We start from the raw sequence: 13506 nt of genomic DNA on the forward strand, positions 1-13506 counted from the left end.
TCAACCCGCCCTTGACACGCTCCCGTACTCCCCTACCCCTCAGTGTCTTATGTCCATTGGTTATGCTTATATGCATGCATACAAGTCCTTCCGTTGATCTCTTACCCCACTCCCTCCTGCCCCCCAACCCTTTCCGGCCTTCCCGCTGCAGTTTGACAATCTGTTTGAGGCAGCTCTGCCTCTGTATCTGTTATTGTTCAAAAGATTATAATGGTCTCTATTATCCATGAATGAGTGAGATCATGTGGTACTTTTCCTTCATTGACTGGCTTATTTCACTTAGCATAATGCTCTCCAGTTCCATCCATGCCGCTGCAAATGGTAAGAGTTCCTTCTTTTTTACAGCAGCATAGTATTCCATCGTGTAGGTGTACCACAGTTTTCTAATCCATTCATCTACTGATGGGCACTTAGGCTGTTTCCAGATCTTAGCTATGATGAATTGTGATGCTATGAACAGAGGGGTACATATATCCTTTCTGATTGGTGTTTCTGGTTTCTTGGGATATATTCCTAGAAGAGGGATCACAGGGTCAAGTGGAAGTTGCATTTTTAGTTTTTTGAGGAAACTGCATACTGTCTTCCATAGTGGCTGCACCAGTCTGCATTCCCACCAGCAGTGCACGAGTGTTCCTTTTTCTCCACATCCTCTCCAGCACTTGTCGTTTGTTGAATTGTGGATGATAGCGAGTCTGACAGGTGTGAGATGATACCTCATTGTTGTTTTGATTTGCATCTCTCAGATGATTAGTGACTTTGAGCATGTTTTCATATGTCTCTTGGCTTTCTGAATGTCCTCTTTTGAAAGGTGTCTATTTAGATGGGCAAAGGCCCATTTTTTGATTGGATTGTTTATCTTCCTTTTGTTAAGTTGTATGAGTTCCCTATGAATTTTGGAGATTAGGCCCTTATCAGATATGACATTGGCAAATATGTTTTCCCACGCAGTGGGTTTTCTCGTTGTTTTGTTGATGGTTTCTTTTGCTGTGCAGAAGCTTTTTATTTTGATATGAGTCCCATTTGTTCATTTTCTCTTTAGTTTCAAGTGCCCTAGGAGCTGTATCAGTGAAGAAATTGCTTCGGCATATGTCTGAGATTTTATTGCCTTTGGATTCTTCTAGAATTTTTATGGTTTCCCGTCGTACATTTAAGTCCTTTATCCATTTTGAGTTTATTTTTGTGTTTGGTGTAAGTTGGTGGTCTAGTTTCATTTTCTTGCATATATCTGTCCAATTTTCCCAACACCATTTATTGAAGAGACTATCTTGACTCCGTTGTATGTTTTTGCCGCCTTTGGCAAATATTAATTGAGCATATTGGTTCGGGCCGATTTCTGGGCTCTCTGTTCTATTCCATTGATCTATATGCCTGTTTTTGTGCCAGTACCAGGCAGTTTTGAGAACAGTGGCTTTGTAATACAACTTGATATCTGGTATTGATATCCCACCTACTTTGTTCTTTCTCAGGATTGCTGCAGCTATTTGGGGTCTTTTTTTATTCCAGATGAATTTGTGGAGAGTTCGTTCTAGATCTGTGAAGTATGTCGTTGGTATTCTAATGGGAAGTGCGTTGAATTTATAGATTGCTTTGGGTGGTATGGACATTTTAATGATGTTGATTCTACCAATCCATGAACATGGTATGTTCTTTCATCTGTTTATGTCTTCCTCTATCTCTTTTTTCAACGTCCTGAAGTTTTCTGAGTAGAGGTCTTTTACCTCTTTAGTTAAGTTTATTCCTAGGTAGCTCAATTTTTTTGGTGCGATGGTAAATGGGATTGTTTTTTTTTTAGTTTCTCTTTCTGAAAGATCACTGTTGGTGTATAGAAATGCCTCAGATTTCTTGGGGGTTAATTTTGTATCCTGCTACATTGCAAAATTCGTGTATTAAGTCTAGTAGTTTTTTGATGGAGTCTCTAGGGTTTTGTATGTATAATATCATGTCGTGTGCAAGTAAGGACAGTTTTACTTCCTCTTTTCCAATTTGGATGCCTTTTATTTCTTCTTCTTGTCTAATTGCAATGGCTAATACTTCCAGTACTATGTTGAACAGGAGTGGTGAGAGTGGGCATCCCTGTCTTGATCCTGTCCTTAGGGGAAATGGTGTTAGTTTTTGTCCATTGAGTATGATGTTGGCTGTGGGCCTGTCATATATGGCTTTTATTATGTTGAGGTATGATCCTTCTACTCCCACGTTGCTGAGAGTTTTTATCAAAAATGGGTGTTGGATTTTGTCAAATGCTTTTTCTGCATCAATTGATATGACCATATGATTTTTTTGTTTCAGTTTGTTTATGTGACGTATCACGTTTATTGATTTGCGGATATTGTACCATCCTTGCATCCCTGGGATAAATCCTACTTGGTCATTGTGTATGATCTTTCTGATGTACTGCTGGATCCGATGTGCCAATATTTGGTTGAGGATTTTGGCATCTATGTTCATGAGGGATATTGGCCTGTAATTCTCTTTCATTGTGTTGTCTTTACCTGGTTTTGGTATTAGAGTGATGCTGGCTTCATAGAATGAGATTGCAAGTGTTCCTTCCTCTTGAATTTTTTGTAGTAGTCTGAGGAGGATAGGTTTTAGTTCTTCCTTAAATGTTTGGCAAAACTCCCCTGTGAAGCCGTCTGGTCCTGGGCTTTTTTTTGCTGGAAGTGTTTTGATGACTGCTTCAATTTCTTCCATAGTTATTGGCCTATGGAGATTTTTAGATTCTTCCTGATTGAGTGTTGGAATGTTGTATTTTTCTAGGAATGTGTCCATTTCCTCCAGGTTGTCTAGTTTGTTGGAGTTAAGCTGTCCATAGTGTTTTTTAACAATCATTTGTATTTCTGTGCGGTCTGTTGTTATTTTGCCTCTATCGTTTCTGGTTTTCTTTATTTGGGTCCTCTCTATTTGTTTCTTGGTGAGCCTGTCTAGAGGCTTGTCAATCTTGTTTATCCTTTCAAAGAACCAGCTCTTGGTTTCATTGATTTTCTGTATTGTTTGTGTTTTTTTGTTTGTTTGTTTGTTTGTTTTGGTCTCTATGTCATTTATTTCTGCTCTAATCTTTATTATCTCCTTCCTTCTGCTCACTCTGGGGTTTTCTTGTTGCTCTCTTTCTAATTCTTTGAGTTGTAGAGATAGATGATTTACTACCATTTTTTCTTGTTTTTTGAGATAGGCCTGTAGAGCTATAAACTTCCCTCTCAGGCCTGCTTTCATTGCGTCCCATAGGTTTTGGATTGTTGTGTTTTCATTGTCATTAGTTTCCAGGATGTTTTTAATTTCTTCTTTGATCTCATTGGTAACCCAATCAATATTTAATAACATGCTATTCAGCTTCCAAGTGTTTGAGTATTTTCGGTTGTTTTTATTGTAGTTTATTTCTAATATTATGCTGTCGTGGTCTTAGATGATGCTTGGTATGATTTCAATCTTCTTGAATTTGGGGAGACTTTGTTTGTGACGCAATATGTGGTCTATTTTTGAATGCGTCTTATGAGCACTTGAGTCGAATGTATATTCCGTGGCTTTGGGGTGAAGCGTTCTGAAGATGTCAATTAAGTCCATCTGATCTGGTGAGTCATTTAGAATTGCTATTTCTTTGCTGAGTGTTTGTCTAGAGGATTTATCCAGTGATGTCAGTGTTGTATTAAAGTCCCCTATTTTGATTGTATTGTTGTCAATCTCTCCTTTGATATCTTCCAGGAGTTTTTTTTATGTATTTGGGTGCTCCTGCATTGGGTGCATATATGTTTACCAGGGTTATATCTTCTTGTTGTATTGATCCCTTTAAGTATTATGAAGTGGCCTTCCTTATCTCTTGTTATGGCCTTCACTTTGAGGTCTATTTTGTCTGATATAAGTATTGCTACCCCAGCTTTCTTTTCCTTTCCTATTGCCTGAAAGATATTTTTCCATCCCTTCACTTTCAGTCTGTGTGAGTCCGTTCTAATGAGGTGGGTCTCTTGTAGACAGCAAATGTATGGGTCATAGTTTTTATCCATTCAGCCACTCGATGTCTTTTGGTTGGAGCATTTCATCCATTTAGGTTTAAAGTTATTATTGAGAGCTATTTGTTTGTAGCCATTTCTTTTTTTGTGTGTGGCTCTTTTCTTTCTGAGCTTTTTGTTTCTTCTTTTTACAACAGTCCCTTGAGCATTTCTTGCATTGCTGGCTTGGTGGTGATAAACTCCCTTAGCCTTTTTTTGCCTGTGAAGCTTCTTATTTCCCCTTCAATTTTGAATGGTAGCCTTGCTGGATAGAGTATTCTTGGATTCAGTCCTTTGCTTTGAATAAGTTTGTAAAATTCCGTCCATTCTTTTCTGGCCTGATGTGTTTCTGTTGAGAAATCATTTGATAATCTAATGGGAGAGACCTTGTATGTCACTTTCCGTCTCTCTCTTGCAGCCTGTAAGATTCTCTCTTTGTCCTGAACATTTGCCATGGTAATTATGATGTGTCTTGGTGTGGGTCTTTTCGGCTTCACCTTGTTTTGGACTCTCTGTGCTTGTGTGACTTTTTTCTTCCCCACCTCAGGGAAGTTTTCTGATATGATTTCTTCGAATAGGTTTTCTAATCCTTGTTCCTCTTTCTGTTGTTCTGGCACCCCTATTTTTCGTATGTTGTTTCGTTTCATGTTGCCCCAAAGCTCCCTTAGGCTCACCTCCTGTCTTTTAATTGATTTCTCCAAGTGCAGTATAGTTTGGGTGTGTTTTGCTTCCTTGTCTTCTAATTCACTAATTCGGTCCTCCGCTTCTGCTAGTCTACTGTTGATACTTTCAATGGTGTTTTTTATTGCAGCTATATCACTCTTCATTTCTTCTTGGGTCTTACTTAAGTTGTTGATTTTTTCATCTGTTTCTTCTTGCTTCTTGTATATGTTGTTGATTTTTTCCTCCGTCTGGTTTATGCACTCTAGGACCCTTAGTCTGAAATCTTTTTCTGTCATGCTGCATGCCTGGGTTTCACTTAGCTGCTTTTCTGGCGAGTCCTCCTTTTCTTTCCTTTGGGGGTTTCTCTGTCTACCCATGTTTAATCTCACTGCCATATCGAGACATTGAGTCATTCAGTGGATGCTCCCTGGGTGGCAGTCGCTCCTTGGGCTGTGGTTGCTCCTTGGGCTGTTGCAGGAGCAGATGATTCACAGTTGGCAGCAGCTCCTCTGGTGGGTGCTGTTCACAGCTTTGGAGGCTCTTCTGGCTGGTGGGGGGAGATTCACATACAGCTGCTGATCCTCAGAGGGTGTGGTGATCAGGAGGCTGCTGTTGCTTGGGTTTGCTGCGTTGATTTCAGGGCACATAATACAACACAACAAGGCACATGTACCAGGCACAATTTCTCTAGTAGGTGGGTAATTACAAGGCAATTGCTGAATCCAGTGCAAAGTAGGTTGATAACTGAGCCAAAGTGACTCTCAGCTTCCAATAGCCAATTCTATGCTAAAGTTTTTACAGGCTGGGTTACTCTTCAATCTTCTCTTAAGGCTTCTCCTCGCTAGCATCTGTGTGTCCTCTTTCGGAAAATATCTATTTAGGTCCTTTGCCCATTTTTCGATTGGATTGTTTACCTTCCTTTTGTTAAGTTGTAGGAGTTCTCTGTAAATTTTGGAGAATTAACCCTTATTGGAGATAACATTGGCAAGTGTGTTCTCCCATGCAGTGGGCTTTCTTGTTCTTTTGGTTGATGCTTTATCTTTTGATGGAGTCCCGTTTGTTTCTTTTCTCCTTAGTTTCCATTGGCCTAGGAGCTGCATGGGTCAAGATATTGCTATACTTTATTTTAAAGACTTCAAATAAATTCAAACTTTGAGAAAATTTGATGTAGTTAAGTAATTCCATTAGTGTGTTGAAAACATTCAACCATTCAAACATTCCATTTTATACATAATTTTTATATCTGCAGAATTCTAATTTCTCTTTTTAAAAGTCAATTTCTGTTGACTTAGGAGAAAAAGGGAGAGGGAGAGATAGAAACATCAATGATGAGAGAGAATCATTGACCACCTGCCTCCTGCACGCCCCACAGTGGGGATTGAACTGGGCGTGTGCCCTGACCAGGAATTGAACAGCAACATTCTGCTTCCTAGGTCGACGCTCCACCCCTGAGTCATGCCGGCTTGGCTAATTTCTCTTTTTTAAGTTCTATTTGAACATAATGTCGTGGTCATGGCTTGCTCTCCAGGTTGATGTTTAGTGAAAAGGCTCCAATTGGGAGTTTACAGGTTAAATGTATTATTTATTCAATTAGGAGTAGCCCCTGTCTATGGGCGCTGGCCTCTGTGAAGTCATGGTTCCCTCCTGCACATCTGCGCCCCTCCTGGAGGCTTCTAGCATTTAGTGTTTTCCTTCAGCAGTGACACGTGTTTACGACACTCTGACCTGTCGGGCCAAGCTCACCAGCACCCACAATTGAAGGCGCTCCCCATAACCTGCTCTACCCCCCTCCCCCAGGGTTCCTCTTCCAGCCCCTGTTCCTCAGAGTTTGATCTTTTCCATCTAGTGGCTTTGTGGCCGGTCACGGCTGCTGGGTCTCTGGGTCTTCCTTCCCAGATCCCACAGGACTGCGTCTGGCAGGCCTCCCTTCCGACTGCCCCTTCCACAGGGCTCCACGCCCCCACTTGGTGCTGTTCCCACCTCCTCCTCCAGGCTCAGCTGCGCTCCAGAATGAGGGCTGTGGGATGTGCAGCGCTGCAGACAGATGTGCGGTGCTCTGTTTCCAAGAGCTAGACAGCTGCTGGCTGAGGCGGTCCCCCTGGACTGAGAAGGTGAGAGGGTGGCTCACAGGCAGGTCCCAGTGCTGTGGCCGTTGCTCTGGGCTGCAGCAAGCAGTCCGCGTGGCTCTGTGCCAACCCTACACACGCAGACCCGGTCTTACAGGGTATGTCCCGTGGCCGTGAGTGTCCTACCAGGTGTGCCTTGTTGCGCTGGTTTTAAAAGGACTGACTCTTTCAGCATAAACGCCTCAGCTGGCTGACAAGAAGGGTCCCTGAGAGGAGCGCGCTGCCACAATGGTCAGGTTTGTGCGATGACTCTGGGTCTGCTTCACTCCTGCAGGTGGGAGCTCCCTCTCAGGAGGCCGCGCTGAGGAAGTTCCATGACGTCTATAGAAAGGGAAGCGGAGGCACAGAGGGTGGCAGCCAGCTCACCATCCTTGCCCTTTTGTATGACTTCCACCTGGTACAGTCTCTCCGCATCTCCTACATGTTGGAAAAACTGACTGGAACTTTCACAGAGAAAGATAAGGAACTGATCCTGTTCAGGCTGAGAAATGGGGATTTTCATTGAGAAAACACGATGCTATGTCCCTGGCAATGATCAGAGAGACCAGGGCAAAGCCAGCGGGGCAGGCAGCACGTTCCGGGACCAGACCAGGGACGGTGGGTCCCTCGACCTGCCTCCTAAGTGCCTAAGTGCGCAGATGCTGAGCAGCAGGTGAAATAAGTGGGGAAATGCTGTGTGCCATGCCCTAGCCATCTGTTATCGTTTGTTCCTAGGATGAAGATGTTTTTATCATGAGTGTGTGAGCAAACCTTATTCCTTTACTAAAACTCGGGTCTTTTGTGAGTTAAGAATCGATTTAATTCACACTCATCTGTTCAACAAATGTTCACTGAGGAAGGCCGTGTGGCTCGGGGCTCAGGTGTCAGCGACCTGGACTTCTGGCTCAGCAGTGGACAGCAATGTAACCTGAGTCTTCCAAGCCTCAGTATCCCCTTGTAGAACACAGGGCTGAGCAGAGCTCCTGCCTCTTTTCCTTTTGTGCAGATAAGAGATAGGGGAGGGCAGGGGAGCCCTGAGGGATGTGTGAGGAGCCGGGAGAGGGTGCGTGTGGGGCCCACAGGGGAGCAGGGCAGAGGCCGTTGCAAGGACTTGGGCGTTGATCCTGGAGGCACCTGGAGGGTTCTGAGTGGGAAAATGGACTGGGAAGGGTTCGTGCTAACGGTCACCCTGGCTACAACGTAGAAGACGGAGGTGGTCAGGCAGGAAGACCCCCTTCAGGGGTCAGAGATGGTGGTGGGAGGATTAGCTCTGTGGTAGTGGACGTGGGTGTGGGAGAGGGTGTGGGAGTTGGAACTGACCAGGCGGAGAATGGGTGGGAGGGAAGGCGGGGTCAGCGCATGTTCTCAGCTGGGCCTTTAGTGGACAGCACTACATGCAGGAGACACAGGCTCAGAAGGGAGGACGGGACCATCCTGAAACCGGAAATGCTCACTGGGATGTGCTGTGGTCTGAGCCCTCTGAGGACGCACAGCCCTTAACATACGCAGTGGACACTGTGAATGGGTGGGTGTGATGCTGTGTGAATGCTCTCACTGAAAAGTGAATACTTGGAGAAATCTCAGACAGGGCTCTCTGGGAGGTCTCTGAATTGTGCTTGCGACTTTTCTCTCAGTGTGACATTCTTTCCAGTTGAAAAGTTAAACAGTGTACAGGCCAGGGGTGGGGAAGGAATGGCCAATGTCGTGGAGAGGAGGGGTGGCTCAGAGCCCAGGGCCAGGAGGGAGGAGTGCAGGGAGGGGGGAGAACTAGTGGGAGGAGGGGGGTGGAGGGGAGCAGGAGAGGGAAGGGGAGCTCTGTGGGTAGTGGTCCAGGCCCCGGTGGAGGTCTGGCGGGAGTCCGGTGCCGGGTCATGTTAAAAGGCTGCAGAGGCTGGAGTGGGGATGGTCTGCCTGCGACCATCGGGTTTATCAGCAGTGGTGGCCACGTGCAGAGTTGGTTTGTTTCTTCCCAAGTTGAAGTGATGACCATTTGAAATGGATGGCTCTCTCTTTCTTTTCTTTATGTTTTTAAGGTTCGCTGTGTGCTGGAAACGATGTTGGTTCTGAAGAACAGTGGCGTGCAGAGGATTCCAGGCTGTGAGCCTGAGCCTGTGGAGAAACTGAGGAAATTGCTGAGAGGGGAAGTGAGTTCCCTGTGGACGTGGACCCACTGTGGAAGGCTGGGAGGTAGTTGGAGCCGCGAGTCGGGTGCCCGGCCTGGTCAGCAAGAGTTGTGAGGGAGCGAATTGCAGCTGTGTTTCTGCGGTGAGACCCTATGAGAGGCCCGTGTGCAGCGTGTCCCTGTGAGATCAGCATCCCCCACACTTAGCCGGTGGTGCTGGACTCGGCTGTGCAGCAGAATCACCATAGACCTTCTGATCACTTTGGAAGAGGGCCCACCAGGTCCGGAGGCGTTAGCCCAGCAGGAGAGGGGCTTGTCTATGTAACCTCCCCAGGTATTTTTACGTGGGCCACAGCAGAGACCCACTGCCATCTCCAGTCAGGGCGTCCTCTACCCTTACTTCTTTATTCATTTTTCTGAGGAGAATTCTTATTTTATATATACTTTTATTGACTTCACAGAAAACTGGAGACGGAGCACGAAAGAGAAACGCCAATGATGAGAACCATTGAATGGCTCTCTCCTGGACACCCCGCATTGGGGATGGAGGCCACAACTGGGACATGGGCCCCAACCTGGAAGCCAACCATAACTGCCTGGTTCTGGTTCATAGGTTGACACTCAACCACTGAACCAGGCCGACAAGGCTGGGGTGCCGGTAAACCTGCTTGTATAAAGAAAAGAATGGTATTGCTGGTTTAGTTAGCTTCAAGGTATTCTTTGAAACTATTGGAGAAGTTGCTAAGAATTGATAACTGAAAATTTGAGAATGACTTTCCACTGCCTAATGGAACCCACTTTTTCTTTAAATCCTATGGCAAGGATGTGCTTATTGATTTGAGAGAGAGAATCATTGATGTGAGAGAAAAGCATCAGTTGGTTGCCTCTCATACACACTCCCACTGGAGACTGAACGCCCAACCTAGGTATGAGCCCTGACCGGGAATTGAACCCACAGCCTTTCCGTGTAGAGAATGAGGCTCCAGCAAACTGATCCACACCGGCCATGTCGTGGACCAATTTTTAGGAAAGAAAACTTTCTGTGACTCCTAACCTTTGTGCATATCCATGGTCCAAAATACAGCTCAGTCCATGGGAGTTCATGGAACACCTTGATGACTTTGAGTTGAGTGAATGAGATGCAATGTGTGCAATGTGCTCATCACTGTGCCAGGCTTGTGCTCACTCTTTGTGGTTTCAGTCGGCCTCATCCTGTTTTCTGTGTCATTCTTATGTATTTTCCTTAAAAATAGCACTAGGTTCATAAATTTTGCATCGTTTCTCTAAAATGTTGGCCCTGAAAACGGGGAGCATAGAGTTTGAAATTTTATCATCCAGTTTATATCCCTTTGGCATAAGCTCATCAATTCAACTGTTCTTGAAATCTTGATTTGCATAATGATAAATAATTTTCATTATCGCAAGGTTCCTTAAAGTATATGTTATCTGCTGTGTTCTCACTTCAGGTCACTGAATCTATAAATTTGTTTCCAGGTTAGATCACATTTCGTTGGACACTAATTGAAATCTCATCATGCTGCCCACAAATGAAGGCGGTTAGATTTATGGAATAGCTTCTGTACGAGGAATTGATTGAGATAGTTATGAAAAAGTCACCACTTTAGGTGGGATTTTTTTCAGATTTGTTCTTTTGTTCGGGGCAGGAATAGACTGCTGGGGACTCGCTATGATTACAAGGAATATGAATGGTGCTCTGTTAACCATGATTGTTCTGTTCTAATGAGGGAAAGCACGTTCTGATCTGGTGGAGAGTTGTCCGCCCTGGGACATGGGAGCTAACAAGGGAATGCAGGCCACCCTCCTTTCTGAGAAAGGCCTAGATCAGCAACCTCATTGCCTGTAATCTGGTCCCGGAGCCACCCGGCCTCTGCCAACACCCAGCCCGAGTTGCCTGTAACCTGTAACCACTATACCTTGCTACTTTCCCAGGCCTGAAATGTCTGCTTTCCGGTGGGATCTTTGTCCTTCTACCCAAGATAAGCAGCTGGCTTATTGGGGGTGTGGGACTGGGGGTATAGCAGACGTCTGTGGGTGACCTAATGCTCTCTCCTTCTGCTGCATTGATGGAATAAATGATCTCAACCCTGTCTCTGCTTCATTGGCTCAAGGAGTGACCAGCAGCCCGGACCCATTGCTTGTCCAGATTCACTTTCAGTAATTTTATAACAGTCATTGGAGCTGGATAATGAATCGAAATGCTAATCAGTACTCTCCCCCCACCCCCAATCTAAGTCCAAAGATTTCATCTACTTTAAACAATTTAAATTTGTCTTAAATTAAGAATGAGTTTTTTAATTCACCCAAGTAAACCATTACTAGTTTAGAAATAATTGATTGGCAGCCTAAATGTTTAAATTCTGTTCTGAGGGTGCCTGTATATTTGTTCTCTAAATGTCTTTCTTGCATGTGCTAATTTAGTACTCCTTGCACAGAAAGCTATGTACAAAGTCCTTTTGTTAAAATATTTTCCAGTCCGGCCGGCATGGCTCAGTGATTGAGTGTATCACTACGACCAGGAGGTCACCATTAGATACCCAGTCAGGGCATATGCCCTGGTTGGGGGCTTGATCCCCATTATGGGGCGTGCAGGAGGCAATTGATGAATGCTTCTCTCTCATCATTGATGTTTCTCTCTCGCTATCTCTCCTTTCCCCTCGGAACTCAATAAAGATATATTTTTTAAAAATATATAAAGTATAGCCCTAGCCAGTTTGGCTCACTGGATAGAGGGCTGACCTGGGGATTGAAGGGACCCAGGTTTGATTCTGGTCAAGAGCATGTACCTTGGTTGTAGGCACATCCCCAGTGGGGAGTGTGCAGGAGGCAGCTGACAGATGCTTGTCTCTCATCAATGATTCTAACTCTCTATCCCTCTCCCTTCCTCTCTGTAAAAAATCAATAAAATATATATTTTTAAAAATATATATGTATATAAAATATTTCTCAAATATATAGCTTTACTTTGTTCATTTTTTTTATAAACTACACATTAGTGAGTGGTCTGTCAAATTGTTTTTTAGGCAATTGACTGGTGGACTTGAGGGGTCTTTCGTATGAACTATTGACAGTCGATGGTGAGAATTTCCAAGCTGGGATCTGTAGGTAAGACTTCACAAAATAAAATGACTGTGTAGTTCCCTGAAAGGAACAAATCAAATTTCTGTAATGTGGCTGATGGGAAAAAATAATTTTTTGAAACATAGACAGACATATCAGAATGAAGTGGTTAATTTCCATTGATAATGGTATAGGATCTATAAACATAACCTTTATGTTTCTTTATATTTTATGTGCCAGATAGATCTTAATCTTGATGGGGAGAGTGTCCTAATTTTGGCGTATTCCTAAAGCAGTTGGCATGGGGCATGAGCCTCTGGCAGAGCCGTTTAGAATGCTTGGCCTAGAGCAGTTTGGTTGGGGAGCCATGGAGACAGTGGAATGTTAGGTGTGAGGTCGGTGGGCGTGGAGTCGGTGGGCGTGGAGTTGGAGGGTGAGGAGTTGGTGGGTGTGGAGTTGGTGGTGCGGAGTTGGTGGTGCGGAGTCGGTGCGAATTGTCAGTGTGTGAAGAGTCGGTGTGAAGAGTTGGAGTAAGAAGAGTCGGTGGTCGTAGAGTCGGTGAGTGCAGAGCCTCTTCCTGTGTGAGAAGGGACTGTCCCTGCCTCCCCCTCAGGGCTCTTGTGAGGAGTGACTGTGCAAGGACAGAGGGCACCTGGCGCAGGGCCGGGGATGGGCAGAGAGACGGTGTCCAGGTGACTCCCGAGTCTGTGAGCAAACCCTTCCCGCTGCCAGGCTTTGACCAGAACCCTGTCCATTGGCGGCAGGCCCACGGCTTCCCTTCTACCAATTGGGATCCCTTGGCCTGGCCTACAGGAATTCGGCTGAAACTGGCTCTCTGACAGCCCCTGAGGAGTCCCAGATTGCGAGAGCGCATAGGCGAGGCAGTGGACTCCACTGGTATATGATGAGGGCGGGGAGGGACACAGGAGGTTGGCTAGTGGGGAGGGACCCTGGGAGGGCCCCAGGGCATGTCAGGCCTGTCTAGTTCAGCCCCAATCAGCCAGACCCCAGCAGCAAGCCAACCTGCCAATTGCAGCGTAGGCCCTCCAGTGGTCAGTGCACGTCATAGCAAGCTGTTGAGTGGCCTTAGCATATCATTCGTGTATTATGCTTTCATTGGTTGAATGGATGAGCGGACACTTAGCATATTAGGCTTTTATTCTATAGGTTGTTAAAAAAAAACAAAACAAACAAACGGATAGGGCCTGACTGCTGTGTTGCTTTCTGTAAGGATGGATGTAGGTGGGTGACTGGCAATAAGGGTTTCTGCTGGCAACTAGGATGTGGGCCGAGCTGTGATTTGGGAGTCCCTATGGCAATTCCAAGACATGGTAAACCAGCTAAGGGGCCTGAGAGCCGCCCGTCCTCCTGTCACCTGCTTTACAGCCCTGTGCTGTGCGTCACTTTGCTCAGACACCACAGAGGCCTCATGGGTCTTCCTCACCTACCACGGGGTCAGCATGTCTTTTAGTGGCTGTAGGTCTCCCAGCAGGACCCTGTGCTGGAGTTCCTTGTGTGCAGCGGTGCTCTAGGAAGTGAGCAGGTGCATGGAGGCCCTTCA

Source organism: Myotis nattereri (genome assembly GCF_964212035.1).
Source record: "Myotis nattereri genome assembly, chromosome: 10".
NCBI classification, from domain to species: Eukaryota; Metazoa; Chordata; class Mammalia; order Chiroptera; family Vespertilionidae; genus Myotis; species Myotis nattereri.